This window comes from Antrostomus carolinensis, unplaced genomic scaffold (genome assembly GCF_000700745.2).
Source record: "Antrostomus carolinensis isolate BGI_N321 unplaced genomic scaffold, ASM70074v2 scaffold7778, whole genome shotgun sequence".
NCBI classification, from domain to species: domain Eukaryota; kingdom Metazoa; phylum Chordata; class Aves; order Caprimulgiformes; family Caprimulgidae; genus Antrostomus; species Antrostomus carolinensis.
In genome coordinates, this window is record NW_010332304.1 from 31,186 (window position 1) to 49,672 (window position 18,487).

At 48.0% G+C, this 18,487-nt stretch overlaps 1 protein-coding gene across 1 annotated transcript in view; it reads right to left on the reverse strand.

Moving 5' to 3' along the window:
• The window catches only part of IGDCC3 (immunoglobulin superfamily DCC subclass member 3), a gene marked incomplete at both ends in the record, with an annotated part of 75,492 nt that overhangs the window by 24,356 nt on the left and 32,649 nt on the right, over positions 1–18,487 (reverse strand). The window lies entirely within an intron of this gene.

The window sequence follows — 18,487 nt, forward strand, 5'->3', positions numbered from 1 at the left end:
TCAGCAGCTCAGCACACCCAGGCTTTTGGGGTTGGGACCACCCGAAGGTGAATGACAGACCTCAGCGTGCCCACTCAAGGTGAATACAGACCAGTCTGTTTCAGCACAGCCACAGCTGTAACCATTGTGTGGAAGGACTCTGCTATGCTGTTAGAGCTACATAAATAATACAATAATTATTACTTTTAATTAATTGGAAGGTGCTGCCTGTTGACTCTGCAATAAACATATTCAAAGCTAATAAACATCCCAGTGATTATTTAGCTCATGATTCATTTACAGTGCCACATCCACGGGAAGATCTCTCACATTCTGGAACAGGCTGCCCAGGGAGGGTGTGGAGTCTCCTTCTCTGGAGACATTCAAGACCCGCCTGGACGCCTGCCTGTGTGATCTCATTTAGGATCCTGCTTTGGCAGGGGGATTGGACTGGGTGATCTCTTGAGGGCCCTTCCAATCCCTGACATTCTGTGATTCTGTAATTCTCATACAAAATAAACTCCAAGACAGCCCCCTGCTCTGCCACCCCAGCCCGATAACACCCCTGTCCCCAGCGAGAAAAACCTCGTCCCTTTTTACATGCGTCAAGTGTAACGAATGTGCTTCTGCTGAGGAACAAGCTGCGCATGTGTCAGGGCAGCTTCATCATTCATCTGCAAACTCCAGTTGGGCTCAGGCAGATGGGAGATGGCCATTAGCAATCATACATTAAATATGTGCTGCATTAACCCGCGCTGCTCCCGCTGCCACTGCTCCCAACCCGCTCGCTGCAGGTGTGTTAAGCTGATGGAGTCACACAGAGCGAAGCCCCAGCCCCACACAGTTGTAGGGTTGGGAAGGTTTTGGAGCCATGAGGGTGGGATGAGCAGCCAGCCCCACATCGGGATGCAGAGATGGGAGCAGGATCAGGAGGTGACTGTGCAATGCTCCAGCTGGATGGGAACACACCAACAGAAGGCAAAAGATCATGAAAAAATATATTTCCCTTTCCCAAAATGAAAGCTAATGCAAAAAGCTTTATAAGGACTTTTTATAAGGGCAGTTAGTGAGAGAACAAGGGGTGATGGCTTTAAACTGGAAGAGGGGAGGTTTAGATGAGATATTAGGAAGAAATTCTTTGCTGTGAGGGTGGAGAGACACCGGCCCAGGTTGGCCAGAGAAGCTGTGGCTGCTCCTCCCTGGAAGTGTTGAAGGCCAGGCTGGATGAGGCTTTGAGCAACCTGGTCTAGTGGAAGGTGTCCCTGCTGCTGGCAGGGGGGTTGGAACTGGATGAGCTTTAAGGTCCCTTCCAACCCAAACCATTCTGGGATTCTGTGAAATACCCTCTTTGGTAAGAGATGGAGAGCAATGGTGGAATGACAGTTTACCCAATTCATACACATTTAGTCTTGAAATTAGACTGCTCGTGGCCCAGAGCTCTCAGCCATGTGGGAAGGAGCCCAAGGGCTGCTGGGGTGGTCTCTTCCACATCAGGCAATCCCTCTTCCAAGGTGGCAGCTTCAAAAAATGGAAGGTCCAAAGGTTCCCACAGCCGGAGAGCTCAATGGAGCCTGCAGATGGAGGTCCAGGCCAGGGCGAGCATCTTGCAACCAAAGCTTATGAACTGTCACCAAGAAATGAATCCAAGAATTCATGAGAATGACACAAAGCTTGTTAATAAAGAAGGAAAACAAAAAAAAAGGCAAAGAAAAAAAAGTAATCAGGCAGAGATTTAGATGCCTGCAGGAAAATTCCTTTCAAACGTACAGATGCTCAGGGCTGAGTTTTTTCGGTGGCTGACAGGTTGATATAAGAAGAAGGAGGTGTGAATGAGAACAGCCCCGGCACTGACTTCGCTCTGCTGGCTCCAGAATTCATTGCAGTCCCTTTATTTCAATAATATCACCTCTTCTAGGTAAAACTGCAGCAATAACCTCTACTCTTAAAGACACTAGTATTAATATTTATCATGAATAAAACATGGGAAGTTATAAATAATTCAGTTATGAGGATGTTAAGTAAAATATTACTCTTCAATGACCCTATAAATGTGGCTTTGAAGCACAGTTTTATGTTAAATGCCTAGGAAACACTGTGACCCTTGCCAAGACCAGCTGCTTTGCAGAAGATGCATTAAAAATTCATGCACCAAGCTACAAAATGCTATTTTAAACACAGCTTTATGAGTTTATTTACAGTTGCAGAGACAAAAGCTTTTGTAGCATCTCCTGTAAAACACACAGCAACAAAACTTGGAAGGCGAGTGATTCGCTGGGATGTTGTTTTCAGCCTGGAAATAAATCACTGGGTGTAAGGAGAGGAGAGGGATAGGAGCATCGCTTGGAGGGGCTGAATCTCTGCTGACCCACGTGAGATTGTTCTCTATGTCCCAACTGACTGTAACAAACTCCTACAGAGGAGTGCTTGCTCCTTGTCTTGCAGCAGCAAACACCAGGACCCCCGTTATCAGCTGAGCTTTCCTGTTTCAGCCACCACGGAGAAGAGCTGCACACCAGCTTGGGTGGGGTTGGCCAGCAGCCAAGGAGCTGCATCTCATTTCTATGCTAATGGCCACCATCATTTTAAAAATAAATACATGCAATCACAATATTCATCCCTGAGCTCCTAAGAGGGGAGGGACCCTCTAATCCATCTGCCTGTGGTCTCTGTCATCCAGCAATGCAGCATCTGCATGCCAATGGAGGGACCGGTGCTGCCACCAGCCCCTTTTTGCTGTCATCAGATGGGGTGAGTGTCAGCCTCTTCCCATTAAACTTCTCCCTGCCATCTCCATGTGTAGAATGGTGCTGTCCACACACACAGTGAGCGTAGGGTAGTCATCAAACCATAAAAGCAACCGAAATCATACTCATTGCTCCATACTGATGCTCCAAGCCACGGTGTCTCAGAGCTTCTGCTATCATCACTCCTGGATTTTGGCCACGATACACACAGATCAGCACAGGGCAGGGAAAGACAAAACAAACGGGGCTCACAGCAGGTGGAGAATGGTCCTAGCAGCCCTCCCACGCTGAAGGCACAGGTACACCTTCTCCCAAAGATGTTGACCAAGGCTAGATTCAGGTTGAGTTGTCTACAACCACACTAACGCATAAGGGAGAAGAATTACTCTTCATCTCTTCTTCCTCCATGTTGTACTATGGAGGACGTCAACTAGGATGAGGTTGGACTACCTCATCCAAGGTAGGTGAGGCTCTTCCCTAAGGAGGGTGAGGCTCTTCATAGAATCATAGAATGGTTTGGGTGGGAAGGGACCTTAAAGATCATCCAGTCCCAACCCCCCTGCCATCAGCAGGGACACCTTCCACTAGACCAGGTTGCTCAAAGCCTCATCCAGCCTGGCCTTGAACACTTCCAGGGAGGAGCAGCCACAACTTCCTTGGGCAACCTGTTCCAGTGTCTGACCACCCTCACAGTGAAGAACTTCTTCCTAATATCTAATCTAAACCTCCCCTCTTTCAGCTTAAACCCATTTCCCCTTGTTTTGTCATTAACTGTCTCTTCCCTAAACAGAACTCATGGTTGGGATCTCCCACCACCTAACCCTCTCCAGGATGTGGTTCCAAAAGGTACATCCTATAGACACGGTGCAGGTGAGCAGCAACCCTTATCCTCACCCATATTCACAGAGGATTTTGTTCTGACAAACAAATTTGCTGGATCTCCCCTAATCAAAGTGCAAACACTCTCTCCATCCTAACAGGCCCCGTGGAAAGGCCAACGGAATAAAAATGAAAATAGGTATCGAGTGAAATTTTCTTTACTCTGTGAAAAACTAAATTGAAACCATTAGTGGCCAATCCTTTTTTGCTCAGTACAGCATTAGTGCTAAGCTGGAGATTGACCTAGATTTGATATAGAAAAAGAAAACATTAACTTGGTATGTCAAAGCAAATCCCAGGCTTGTTAGAATCATTAAAACACAAACATTATTATCAACTGCAGGCACCAGGGGAGGAAGAAGACTTGAAAGGTTCAGGGCCAAGCCTGGTGTCAGGAGAATATTTGGGAAGTCCAGCTAGTTCTGCAATCACACTGCTCTTTGCTTTTAAATTACGTACAGGGAAGCAGATAGCCAGGTTGGATCTGACACAAGAGGATGCTGGGGAGGAGCTGAGCATCCTTACCATCACTGACACCAGGCACTCCACAAACGACAGTCCACAAGCAAAGACACTTTCTCCACGTTTCTGCCACCAACCTGTTAAACTCAGACCTCTTCCAACAGAGGCACATGGTTAAAATGCCTCAAAGTTGACACAGTATGAGGAACAAGGGTTTAATGGGGACACACCTGGGCTCCCCATTAAACAAGGGGAGGCAAGCTTCGTTAGCTCCATTACAACTGATGAAGGTGAAGCCTGGAAGGCAAATGGTTTGTCCAGTGCAAGAGAACAAGCCATGGCCAGAGCCAACCCCTTCCAAGAGTGACTCCATCCCAATGCTGGGGACAGCTGCTGATTTTCATACTGAATTTTCCAACTTATTAATAAAATTGAATTTCAGCAGAAGTCATGGTTGTTTTTAAAACACAATGACCACCATGGCAATTAAACCCAGACCTAAACCACTCTCCAATCAGGCTAACAGCTCCAGTAGAACCAGCCTCAAGTATCTGTGAGATTTATTAAGCATCCATCCTCCTTGACACCACGACTTCCTAAAGGTTTTCCCTGCAAGCTCCCAGAGCAAGCAGAGGGATTACATCTTCTTCCATCCCCTCCTGGCTTAGGAGACCTTCACCATTAAGTTATCACCCACCAAGGAATATTTTCAAGGAAGCTTGCAGGTGAAGGCTTTGCAGACACAGGTCTCTTATTTGATCCTCTCTGCACTCTGGAAATGGAGGATTTCCCCACAAGAAAGAGCCAGCACAGAAGATGGGGGGCGTATGGAGACCACAAATCCCACCATCTCCTCTCTTCCCCCTGCTTTCAAACAGGAACGCTTTCCCAAGTCTTTAACAAAAAAGACACTGTACCTTCTTTCTCTAATTTTTTTTTTTAATAAAAAAAGATGTATTTTTATAAATATATATATATAAAAAAAGTCCACATCACACCAGCCGGGTGGCTACTCCAGCTGCAGAGCAGGCTCTGCGCCGGCGAGCCGGCCCTGCGTGTCTAATGGTGCTATTGTGCGAGGTGGTTGCTGAACTGCCATGAGCCCAATTTTGAATGCAAGTTGCTTTGTGCATAGTGAAGCGTGAACAACAGCGCCGCCCATTTATCTATTTAATTCTCCAGGAGTAGCAGGAGCGGGGGCCTTCGCTCACATCTAAAGAGAAGAAAAATCGCCTTTCTCTTGGCTTTGGAAAAGGAGGGAAATATTAAAGACCAGCCGTGACTCTCCCAGCACAGAGGAAAATCACCTCTGCCCTCTGGCCACTAATCATAGGGGTGAAAATCCCAAACCTCTATTGTCCGTGCTGGGTCTCAGACCTCAAAAGAAAACGGGGCTGCACGACCCAGGAGAGGCTGAAGCAAGGAAGACATTTGGGAGGAATGTAGCTCATCGAAGAGGAACCAAAACACATGGGAGATGAGAGAGGGAGGAAGCCTCATCTCACTCAGTGCTGTACGCTTTTTATTTGCAATATTTGCAAACAAATGCTTATTCCTCTTTTGCTTTGGCTGTTGTTTCCTCCTCCCAGAGCTGATATGACTGCTCAGAACAGGGATGGAGGACGGTCCAGGCTCTCCGCCCTCTGTGTTTTGCATCCTCGTGTCTCCGTTGTTATCACACTCAATCAAAGCCAACTGAAATAATTGAAACAAGGTTGAGAAGATGCCCCTTCAGATAGACTTCTATGGTTGAGGAACAAAGTCTCCACCTGGTCCATTTCTTCCCCCCCTGCCCTAAGCCCCTGGGATGGAGATGAAAGAGAGACAACCAAGCTAATGCCTCGCAGTGGGACACAGCAGCTGCCCACGGGAGGGAACATGCAACAGATATTTTACAAAAGGAAAGAGGAAAAAACAATCTACTGCTTCATGACTCAAGTCCACCAGGAGGCAAATTGCTGCTTGATCTGGGAGTAGTGCTTTGCAATTTTTTGTGTAACATGTAAAATGACTGCGAGCCAAATCCAGCTCAGGTCACCTCCTCACTGCACCGCAACGAGCAGCACCGCTGGATTCTACCGACCCGTGATTTACTGTTTGTTTTGGTGCTTTGAGAAGCAAGTGGGAAAAAACACAGAGCCCTACAGGGGCTCCTTCTGCGTATGGATGATAAATATCCTCCAAAGGTAATGAACACACCTCCACTGCACACAGACCAGGGGTCTGAGGGACCCCTATTCCTCTGCCCACCTTGCATGAGTGAAGGACCAGGGCTGGGAGGAGGTGGATGGGTTGTCCCTGCAAAGGTCCCTGCAGGGACTTCATTGTGGCACATGAAAAACCTTCCAACGTTCGTCCTGCAGCTCCCTTCCTCTTCCTGAGGCTCCTTTGAACATGCTCCCGATTACCAGCACACCCCAACCTCTCCTGAATAATCACACACGCCTCCAAGCTGGTCTCTCATTCCTAAAGAACATTTAGTAGATTTATGGTATTGATTACAGCTCACTTATTGGAAAAATAACTACAGCACCATCAGTTCTTAATGCAGGGGGACTCTCCCCATGAGTGGGAAAGATTTTCGATGGGATAAATGCAGTCTCTGCACCATGCATGGGAACAAACGGGGGCCACACACCCCAAGGGCTGTTTTAAACTGAAATTTCTTGCAATTTCTATACAGCTCACAAAGTGCTATCCCCCTGGAGAGAGACTGTGCCCACACTGTCTCGGTACCGCATGCCAGGGAGCACCCCCAACATCCAACACCTCACCACCCTCACTATCTTGACTTGGGAGGACAGAGAGCACCAGGGGAGCTGCCAATGCCAGAGGAAACTCCTGAAAGCCTCTGGCCTTTGCCAGGCTCTCCTTCTCCAGCAGCACTGCTCAGATCCAAGACCTCCTGCAACGTGGCTGCAGCCAGAAATCATCCCAGCCTGGAAATAAGGAGCAGCAAGTCCTGGTGCATCAACAGAAACGCCCTCTCTGAAGCCCAGCAAGGCTGTCTGAGCATCCTCAAACCTCTCCTAGAAACGTATTGGTCATTTGACAGAGACAGGCACAGAGGACACAAAGTGACACCCACAGTCACAACCCAAATCCAACATCATCGCTTGAGTACCAACGACACGCTCTACCCAGAGGCTACGCTGCTTTTTATAAATCACGTTGGAAGATGCATCTTGGGATGAAATTTCTCACTTCCCTCCGTGTTGGCAGCACACAGCAGCATCCCATCCCGTTACCTGCCACGCAGAGCAGCACGGCAGACAGCTCGAGGTGGTTATTCATCTTCCAGCATCCTCTTGTTTTGCAGGGGAATCAACGAATAAACAGCCCCTTTAGCGCTCTCTCATTAGTTTCAGGGAGAGAAGAAGTTTCTGGTGGAGAGGGAGGTATCTCTGGGAGAGACCTTTATCAGAGAGCTCTATTGCAGTAATTTTTCAAGACAAAATTGCTCTCCGGCTCGTGACAGCATTTACTGTATCCTGAGGCAACCATTTGTGAAACCAAACCTGTGGTCGTGCCGCCCTGCTGCTGGAGGGAAGGGGGAGTATTAAATATCATAAACAACTCTTAATTTGCTTGGCTGGACTGTATATGGGGCTAGTGACTCCACAGTGCAAGAGGAGGTTATCTGTCATCGTTACAGTGCTGTGGCACCAAGGGTGACGCTGGACGGGCAACGCCGGGTGCTGTCACACCTCCCCAGTGGCACTAGTCACCACGAAGGGCTCCTGCATTTCTGGGGGGGGGGTGAATTCTTAAGAAACCCCAGCATCACACATGGTTTCTCTAACTCAAAGCAGGGTTCCCCTCCAGCATCGCAAGAAGATGCTCCATCCTGTTGCATTCACAGCTCACACTGCTTCAGGCAATGGCTTCTTCATGACTTTGCCATCTCCCAGGCTTTCCTCTGAAGCATATGTTTGCTCTTAGCAAAACAGCATAAAATCATAACATAGAATGGTTTGGGTTGGAAGGGACCTTAAGGTTCATCCAGACCCATGAGCCATCAGCAGGGACACCTTCCACTAGACCAGGTTGCTCAAAGCCTCATCCAACCTGGCCTTCAACACTTCCAGGGAGGAGCAGCCACAGCTTCTCTGGCCAGCCTGGGACACTGTCTCTCCACCCTCACAGCAAAGAATTTCTTCCTAATATCTAATCTAAACCTCCCCTCTTCCAGTTTCAAGCCATCACTCCTTGTTCTATCACTCCCTGCCCTATGAATTATGCTCCTCAAGCGCACCTGCAGACCCCTGAAATGAGAAAATGAAGGGCAAGTTGTCCCATAAACCTCCAGGAGAGGCTGGCTCGGCGAGGGCAAAGCAAAGCGTGCAGCACGCTGCCAGCAGGCAGGTCTCTCCTGCCAGATTCCCATCCGGAGCTCCTCGTGTTTTTCCAACTCCAAGACACACACAATTAAGACAAATTACACAGTTATCATTTTGATTTGTTGCACAATAGCCATGTTTTCCATCCCTCTCCCAAATATTGATGGAGACGGTACAAGAGGAAGCTCCCACACAGCCATTTTTGGCCCTGGATCACTTTGTTTGCAGCCAACTGCTTCCAATATTGAGCACAGACGAGCAATCCTGCTTTTTATCCGCTCGGAGAGGCAACGATCCAACCGAGCACAAGGCATCACCCTGCCCCACCACAGCCCTTGCAACTCCTCTAGGTAGAAACATCCCAACTCAAACTTCCCAGACTGCAAACCCAGCAGCCATCCCTCTCTATCTGTGCTTGCAAACGAGCACACACACTTCGTTTTGGCATCTCCAGAGGCGCCGGTGGAATCCAGAAAGGTGAAGGAAAGGAAGCTTTTCATCACGACTGCCCACAGAAATGCCATCAGCCCCGCTTTCAAGCCAGGGAGCTGTCCTGATTTACAGGCTAATGAATTTTAAATGAGATGCATTTTTTTAATTATTTTTTGTTGTTGTTGTTGTTGTTGTCAGCCCCCATTTTTCTACCAGCAATCATTCCAATAATAGCTTTAAATTTTCAGCATCCGTTTTTACCAGCTCTCTTGTAATTAGTTTACTAATGTATTGCACTGCGCCTTTGTTATTTTCAGAGAATTACTTCATTCCCAGCTATCAGAGATAGCGCACTTCAGTCTATAAGGAGTTTGGCCTTTGTTCCCTCGTGGTTATTCACATGGGGGAAGATGGCTCAGTGAATGACAAGCTTTTCTATCACCACACATTCTCCATTTAATGTCTTTATACTGGCTCATTAATTACCACAGAAAACTCCTTTCCGAATGGAATCTGTGATTTATAGAAGACTTGGGCAAGGTGCCATTTTTATCGGGCTGACAGTGAGCAGCACCAGTGCTGGTAATTCACTCTTCATTTTCCCCTCTGCCACAGCGGGGTCAGCTCTGCCACAGCAGGAGTTTTACCCGGGCAAGGGAGCTCAGCAAGTGCTCAGATCACAGAATCCCAGAATTGCCTTGTTGGAAAAGCCCTTTAAGCTCATGGAGTCCAACCATAAACCCAACACTGACAAGTGCCCGACTAACCCATGTCCCTCAGCACTATGTCTACAAGACTCTTCAATCCCTCCAGGGATGGGGACTCCACCACTGCCCTGGGCAACCCCTTCCAATGCCTCAGAACCCTTTCAGCAAAGAAATTCTTCCTCACATCCCATCTCAACTGCCCTGGCCACAACTTGAGGCTATTTCCTCTTGTCCTAAAGTGTGTGTGGATGAGTGCCTGGAGGAGGTGGGACCGTCTCCAATATGATGGCCTACATCTTTTTATCAAATCTGGTGGTCTAGGTGTTGCAGTGCATACCACAAAGCATCTTTTAGCACTCAGCAAAAACCCAAGCACAGCGTGGGGACAGACTCAGGCTTTCACTGAGGAGCGGGCAGTCAGACACGATGGGCTCCTCGGTACCTAGACACTCCCCTTTGCAGTGCCCTGTTTGATGGCATGGCCTGGACAGCAGGTTTGAGTCTCAGCTGTATCCCTCAGACTCTACAACATCACAGACTCGCTTATCTCCCAGAAGCACAGGGTCTGGCCATGGGGAAGAGCTGTGCAAAGACACAAGGAAAAGGCTCCTCGTAGACCCAAGGCAGCTATGGTGCAGGAGAAAACTGGCTGCTCTGCCTTTCAGAGGGAGAAACCCAAACAACAGTCTCTCTGTCCAACAGAAATTAACTTTAAATCCTTCAGAACAATATGTCTTTCACCACGTTCATACTCTGTGCCGAGCATGATAAACTACCCTCTTCTTTATTAAGGAATGAAAGAGAGGTGGGAACAGTGCACATGTTGGCTAAAGAAGTTATTCAAATAGAAAAAACAATCATGAGAGGCTGGATTTCCATTGCTTGACACAGAGGAGTCACCATTGCAAGGAAATACTCAGCATCCCCTATGCACACGGGGAGGAGAGAGGAGATGCTAAATGTCCAGAGCACAAAGTCAGGCAACGAGTTAACACTGGGACAATGCTAACTAATATAGCCTGACTAATATACAAGGGACTGCTCTAAAACTCCTTTCTGCTCATTTAAATTCTGAATTTCACTCAAAAGCGGGTGATTTTCCCAAATCCTGACAGCTCCTTTGCTCCCATCCCTCCGCAGTGAGCACAGCCACTGTGTTATGATGTTACCTGATCCAGATTGAAGACGATAACATCAAAGATGTAAAAAGGTCTGAACCGTTGTGATATTGAGAAAATCCAGCTTCCTCCGAGCTCTGCTTTTCCTCCCAGCAGCGGCTAAGCCGTTAGCTGTCATCTCATCCCTGGGGCTGAGTTACATCTAGAAATTCCTGTTCGCTCCTTGGCAATAGCAACAGCTTCCTATTTTTCTGGCAGCGATCCAGGGGAAATTCAAGCTGAATTACAGCCATTCTTCAGAAAATAGGCCAAATCCACGAAAGCAGGACACATGACCGTAGACGTAGCGCTCGTCCTTTTTCTATTTATTTCACGGAGAGAAACCCCCGTTGGCTGAAAATAGCTTATCTCTGGAATTCCCTCTTTTCCGTCGTCCGTGGCTGCCGCTCCTGGCTGCTGGCCAAACTCTTACCACCTCAAAGAGAAAGTTCATAGCTCCGGCGTATCGGCCCCGTTGTACAGGACGTGTGGTTTGATGTTTGCACTGATTTCTCTCTGGGAGCTCGGAGGAGACAGGGATTGTATTTCCATGCATGTGAGCCAGTGAGTATTAAGTCTTTCCATAGAATCATATAGAATGGTTTGGGTTGGAAGGGACCTTAAAGCTCATCCAGTTCCAACCCCCCTGCCAGCAGCAGGGACACCTTCCACTAGACCAGGTTGCTCAAAGCCTCATCCAACCTGGCCTTCAACACTTCCAGGGAGAAGTTCTGAAACTACTTGTCCTACTCTTGTTTTCTAGAAAGCAAATTGTCTGCAAGCCTCATGCAGAGACTCAGGCTTACGGCTGGGGACCTTTGTAAAGAATGGAGAAGTTCTGGGTTAACATGGTTCTGTTTATGGATCACGGTCCTGGGCAGCCTGTTCCATGCTACCCTGCTTGAGCTGAGGGTTTGGACATGACAGCCTCCAGCATCTACTTCGCAGCCTTCCAGCAAAAGTCATCCTTTCTCAAGGATACATCAGAAGATAAAAAAAGGGAACATACCCCCTGTAAAAGAAGACCAGAGACTCAAATATTCAAAAAATTAAAGAACTGATGCAATGTGCCAGGGGAGGTTTAGGTTGGATATCGGGAAAAATTTCTTCGCCATAAGGGTTCTCAGGCATTGGAAGGGGCTGCCCAGGGCAGTGGTGGAACCACCATCCCTGGAGGGATTTAAAAGACATGTGGCATTAGGGACAGCTGTCCAGCTACAACACAGAGGAGGGATGTGGCCACATCCCTTCTGCAAAGGCTCCCTGGCTTTGCTGGTGGGGTGCACCCATGGGAGAGGGTGATCACCTGGGACTCTTCCATCACCATCACTGCTCATACACTTGCTGTCCCCGTTTGCTTCCTGGATGCATTCCCCATCCAGATGCCAGAGTTAATGACATTTAGCCACCTAAGCTCCCTTTCATAATGAAATTTCATTTTAATTAAAGTTTGTTAAGGGTTTGGGATGCACATACAAGTGTGGAAACCTGGCAGGGCTGGAGCGATGCTAAACGTCAAGGAACAGTGGCTTTTAAAAAAAAAATGTGGGTTTTAGAGAGCAGGCAGAGGTCAAACGCTGCGCCTGAACGGTGGGGGCTGCAGGGGGGCATCTGTACTGACTTTGAGCTCTGAACTTGAGCTTTGCCCTGGTGTTTGTAGCACACTGGGGAAATCAGAGCCAAACCTCCATAAGCCTGATCTTCAGGAGGCCTCCGCAGGGATGTTCAGCCCCTCCTGCGCCGAGCCTGGGGAAACAGTCTTCTCTCTCCTGAAATGTGCATCTTCATCAGAAAATACACTTGCACCCCAAAACAGGCGCCTCTCTGGTATTAACAAAAGAGATGAAAACTCAGTAACTAACATATAATTGGAGCCCAGACTGTTAGAGACCTGAAAAACTGCTGGGACACCTGAAATATTCAGGATTAAATCTACTTTAACAAAAACTTGTGGCACATAATGGCTCCCCGGGAGACCCACTATGATACCCTAATAACTTGTTTATGCGACCAAATTGCCTAAGAAGAGATTTTGTAGGGGTGTGCACACACATGGGACTGTGAAACCCATGTCACACTCAGGTGTGGAATAAAAGATGGAAAACAGCAAAATCTGTAAGATACACACGTGGGACAAGACAGGAGCATCCGCGTGGAAAAATGAGGAGCAACTCCACAGCCCTCCCCACCATGAAATGAAATAAATAAAGAGAGCTCCAGGAATTAGCTGTGAGGGTGACAGTGCTGAAGGAAAATGAAAACACAGGCAGGGTAGGGTAGAAGGGGGGAGGGAAAAATCCAGCCCAGCTCGCTTTTGTGCTATCACACAATGGGGCACGTCAGCTCCGGAGCCTCCACAAGCCATCACCCGCCATCTGGCACCAGGCTGGACCGCTAATGGGAGGCCCTGGAGCCCCAGCTGACTCCCAGAGCCACCAGGGAAATCAAGCTGACGAGCTCCCCACATTAAACCATCTAAATTAATGCAGATACGTGGCTCGCTCGCAAGAAATTTGGCTGGTGAACGGTGGCAAAGAGAGCGGCGTGAGCCGGCCACAGCGTGCCACGAACCCTGCGCCAGCCCGGAGTTCCAGCCCAGCCATGGTATTAAGCAGGATCTGGGTGGGCATGAGGCACTCCTCCTCATTTGCAAGACAAATTGTTGGTGAAGGGATTTGGAAGCACAGCCCATTTCAGCAAGTGCTGGCAGCTCGACTGTGAGATGCACAACAGCAGCCAGATGTAAATCCTGCAGCAGCGGGGACAGCCCACGTTAACACCGAGACAGTCGCTCTCCAAACCAGCCTCGTTAACTAACGGCAATGCCCTAATGGAGCAGGTCAGCTAGGAAATTACTGAGCAGAGGGTACACACAGGGAAGGGGATGAAGATGTTGACACGAGAACTCGGGGACAGATTGGGTGACAAAGCACCGGGACAGGCTGCTCAGAGAGGGTGTGGAGTCTCCATCTCTGGAAAGATTCCAAACCCACCTGGACATCATCCTGTGCAACCTGCTGGAGATGGACCTGCTTTGGCAGGGGGGTTGGACTGGATGATCTCCTGAGGTCACTTCCAACCCCCACCATTCTGTGATTCGACAGCAGAACCTCTCCCCAAGAGCAACCCTGCTGATTTTGGCAGGAAGGACCCTGGAGGACACATCACCCCAGAGAAACATTTACTGCCATGAATATCTGATGTCCCCAAGCACCGTGGCACTAAATAAGGGTGCCAGAGCCTCACACTGAATCACAAGGGAAAATTCAGTCCTGTCTGCGTGAAGCAAAGGGCTGGCTGAGCACCTTGTTGAGGACAGGAGGTCCAGCTCCAGCCCCTTCCCTTGCCAGCTGCTGCATGAGGAGCGAGAAGAGAACAAGCCACAGGGGATTAAGGATCCACAACACTCCCCAGGCATGGAGATGTGCATTGGAAAGCCCATCTCCAGCCCATGGGGGATAGGAAATCCTACCTCCTCCCCTGCTCCCAACAGAGCAGTGGGCTTTGGGGCCACTGCAGAGACTTGCTGTCCTGGTTTTTAGCTGGGACAGAGGTAGTTTTCTTTTTAGTAGCTAGAACAGTGCTGTGTTTTGGTTTTGGGATTGTCAATCCTCCAGGATCAGAGCCTTTTAAAGCTCCCAGGGTGCTACCCTGGGGATGTCTGAGGTTGCTGATCAGTATCTAATGCTGATTCTGTGGTGTAAGATGCAGGTCAGAGCTCTCTGAAGGGACTTGGCTCTGGCTGGAGCATGCAAAAAAATCTGTCCCCTCCACCTGGACACAGACACAAAGTCAGCCTTCAGGCAGGGATTTCATTTCTCCCCTCCATCACCAGCTTCAGGGAACCCAGCTCTGTAGTGGCCTGAGCCAGGGATCAGAGACAGGTAAATTCAGAAGTAGGTGAAGAAGAGCCTGGGTGAAGCAAAGGTGCATCACTAGGAGCACAGCACACAGAATCACAAAATCATTAAGGTTGGAAAACACCTCTGAGAAGATCATCCAGTCCAACCATCAACTCATCACCACCACGTCCACTAAACCACATCCCTGAGTGCTACATCTACTCGTCTTTTAAATCCCTCCAGGGATGGGGACTCTACCGCTTCCCTGTGCAGCCTGTTCTACTGCTTGACCACTCTTGAACACCTATTTCATTTCCAAAGCCTGTGCACAGAGGAGTACCAGGTGGCATGTGCCACCCCCCAGCCAGCCCCACACATGCTGCCTTGCACCTCAGCAAATATTTATAAAAAATATCCCCAAATATTTGGGGATCCAACGCTGTCACTGACAACTGAGCTCCTGCTCACAGCACCAAAGGTAAATCCAGACCCTGTCGAATGACTTTGGATTCACAACCTATTCCCACAGATGGAAAATTTTATTCCCAAATGCATAGAGACCCACACAGCAGCAGCTTGGGCGATTACGGTCTCTGCTCGGCGGAGCTGCTATCATTTGCAGGGAGGCAGAAACACCTCCATTTACCTAAAGAGGAGGGTGGTAGCATATGGTAAGCGTAGGTTACACATAGCTCCAGGAGCAATGCTGTAGCTCTTCCACAGCTCACGCTGCCTCCGAATCACATTTCAGGTCCATAGTATCCCACCAGAAGAGAAGCAGAATTTTTGCTGGGGTAGGAGAATGAGAGAAAACCTCTCCACGCAATTAATTTGTCTCCAAATTCAAGCTAGTTGAAATAATCTGTTGGTAAACACAAAACACCATTGGGATAACAGCTGAGCGGAGGCTTCTATTAAACAAGCATCTTCAGATGAAAATGTCACTCATCTGAAAGGCATCAGCATTCATTCATGCTCAATAAAACACAAAATGGTTACAGAGAGAGCTGATGGAAAATGAGAAAGAAATGGAAGTGAAGGTAAAACTGCCAGACAGGGAACAGCACAAGAAGGGGAAAAAAAAACCCAACCAAAACCAAACCCAAAAAACCACCATGAAGAGGTTTGATTTGGCATTCTGCTTTAGGAGAAATTTCAAAAGCAGGTTTTAATATCTGATAAACCTTCACTGCTGGCTGCCACGTTACCCCACAGAAGCACAGAAGGGGACTAATAGCCCTGGCATACAACACGATAAAACATTTTAAGCTGCGAAGCTTTACTTGGACTTGTTACTTTGAAGGATGTTTTATGGTTCACTGCTATCCCTCAGCGTCTCACCACCAACCCCTGAGCATGCACCAGCTCTCATCTCCCCATCAGGCAGGCGGTTTCCCCCAAGGCTGAGTTTTTCTAGTCTGTAGATTGTCACAGTTGAATATTTACACTTGGCTGCATTGCTGCAAGGAACTGCAAGAGTCCAAGGCTGGTGGCTCTGGTCTTCTGACATCTGGTTCCTTGGGGGTTCTCCAGCACCCATCCTGCTATAATGGGGCCCCCTTCAAAGCCCCTCATCATACAAACCCTCCATCTGACCGGCTGGATGCTGCTGACTCGGTATTAACAAGAAACACAGGGGTTTGGTTTCAAATATGCTTCTGCTTTATAGATGATTTCCCAATCTAATAAAGAGGTAAAACATTATCTGTCTTCTCTTATTTCCCAAGGAACAATAAGGCTGGAAACATCTTTCTGCTTCACTAATAAAACTTTTATAACCCTTTTTGTTGACTGCCCATGAGCAAGGGCCCTTTTCCCAACGAGAAACTTGGGATAAGGAGGGAAAGGAGCAGAAAAGATCTGTACTCACAGCCTGTCCTAGCTCAGGTGGCAGCGTGAAACGTCGGAGTCACACTTCAGGCTGTATCCAGAGTCACAGATACAGGCTGCAAAAATACTCCCCTTCACTGCAGGGAAAGGAGCAGAAAAGATCTGTATTCACAGCCTGTCCTAGCTCAGGTGGCCGCGTGAAACGTCGGAGTCACACTTGGATACAGGCTGCAAAAATACTCCCCTTCACTGGCTGCCCAGGGATTGTTCTTGCCCATCAACACATGCTGGCAAGCTGACCAACGAAGGTTTTATTGGACATAGGACAGGAAAAGTCCCACTGCCAAGATTTAAATGCTATCTGTCCACTCCAGGAAAAAAAAAATAAAGGCAACTAAAAATATAAAGGCCACTGAAAAAATAAAGGCCACTGAAAAAATAAAGGTAACTAAGATGGGTTTGTTGGCTGGTTTGAGTGCTGATTTGTTTAATTTTTTAAATTTTTTTTAATGGTCTATTACTAGCTTGTATTTCCTGGCAGTCATCCTGTCATTTTCAGTTTGATTTTACATTAGGGGAAGAGTTAAACACCAGGTAAATTTGGCAGGTCTACCTGCACATCACTACAACCACAGGTCTCTGCCACGCTGGCATTACTGCCAGGACAAACTGCTCTGGCTACCAGACAGACTGTGTGACAGCAGAAACAGAGCTTTTTTGACCCATATTTCTGCATTTCCAGGATTACCAAACTGGTATAGATGGGCAAAACTGTTGAGACTACAGAGCAGGCTTGTAGATACCTGGAGGCAGAAGATGACTGCAAGTTTTCCAAAGAGCACTGGGTCATCAGTGCAACAAAGAAACCCAACAGGTATCAGTAATTTCCACACTATATTTCCAGCTGGAAGGAGGAAGAATCAGCACAAAACAGGTTGTCTGCAAACAATCATCTTTCTCACAGTCTTCCCTGGGATGCTGCCCAACACGGAGTAGTATTTTATAAATGATCCCTTCCCACATGGGAGACAAGCCCAGTGGGACAAGAGAGAAGAGGCACAAACCCACTGACTCATGTCACACCTCTAGGGATGCACTAAGAAAAGACAGGGTTGGCCATGGCAGATAATTACCACAAAGTCCTAATGAGAAGGATGAAGAGGGAGAATATGGAAGAGGTAAAAAATATCCAAAGCAATAAGGCTGGAGAAGCTTTCCTTGACGGTCTGCTACTGTCTCCACCCACACATGGATATCTTTTAAGACTGTTTCTAAATCCAGGAAACCTCTCCTGTGCCATAAGCACAGTGTCAGGAGGGGGAAGAAAGCTACTGAGGAGGAGGAGAAAGGCAGGAAACTTTTCTTTCTTTTTTTTTTTTCCTAAAAAATCACATAAATCAAGCCAGGGGAAAGACTTGATGTCCCAGAAACCCAAGGCCAGGCTACTCATACTTTCAATCGTAAACTCCAGGAAGGAGAGATCTTTCCTTTCTTTCTGCAAAATGCTTTTTTGTTTAATCTCAGGAGTGGTTTTAATTAGCACACCCAAAAGCTTGAGAATAGCTTCTCTGGGAGCTGAGAAGTCTGCTCTGTTAATGGCTGCAGGGAAAGCTGAGCACTGCAGTAGGATTTGTCCCAGCTCCTGGAGACAGTTCATCTCCCAGCTCCACACCGGAGAGCAGACACGAGAACAGAGCAAGGGGTAGGTGTCCATGTCATGGGAGATGGTCAGGTTTCTAAAGGCCTTCACCATTTCTTGGCAGACCCATGCTCCACAGCAAACTCCAGGTATGGCTCTGAGCAACACCAGCCCTTTCCTCCTCACTTCTGAAGGTCAGCACAAAGACCCTGATCGGGCATTTCACCCCACCCTGCTCCAGGCTAGAGCTTTCCACACGTGTCTGAATATCAGTAGAAGCTCCAAAACCAAATACCTGATGACAGGTCCAACTGGGTGCACCTCACCTGCTGAAAGGTCCAAGCCATACAGGTTACACATGTGACACTGATGCATTCTGCACTGGGCCTGGACCTCGAGTTTGCTCAGTCCTGGGTTGGCACCCAGCAAACAGCTGGGGAAAAGCTCCTTTTGGAGGTACCATTATCCTTTCCCTA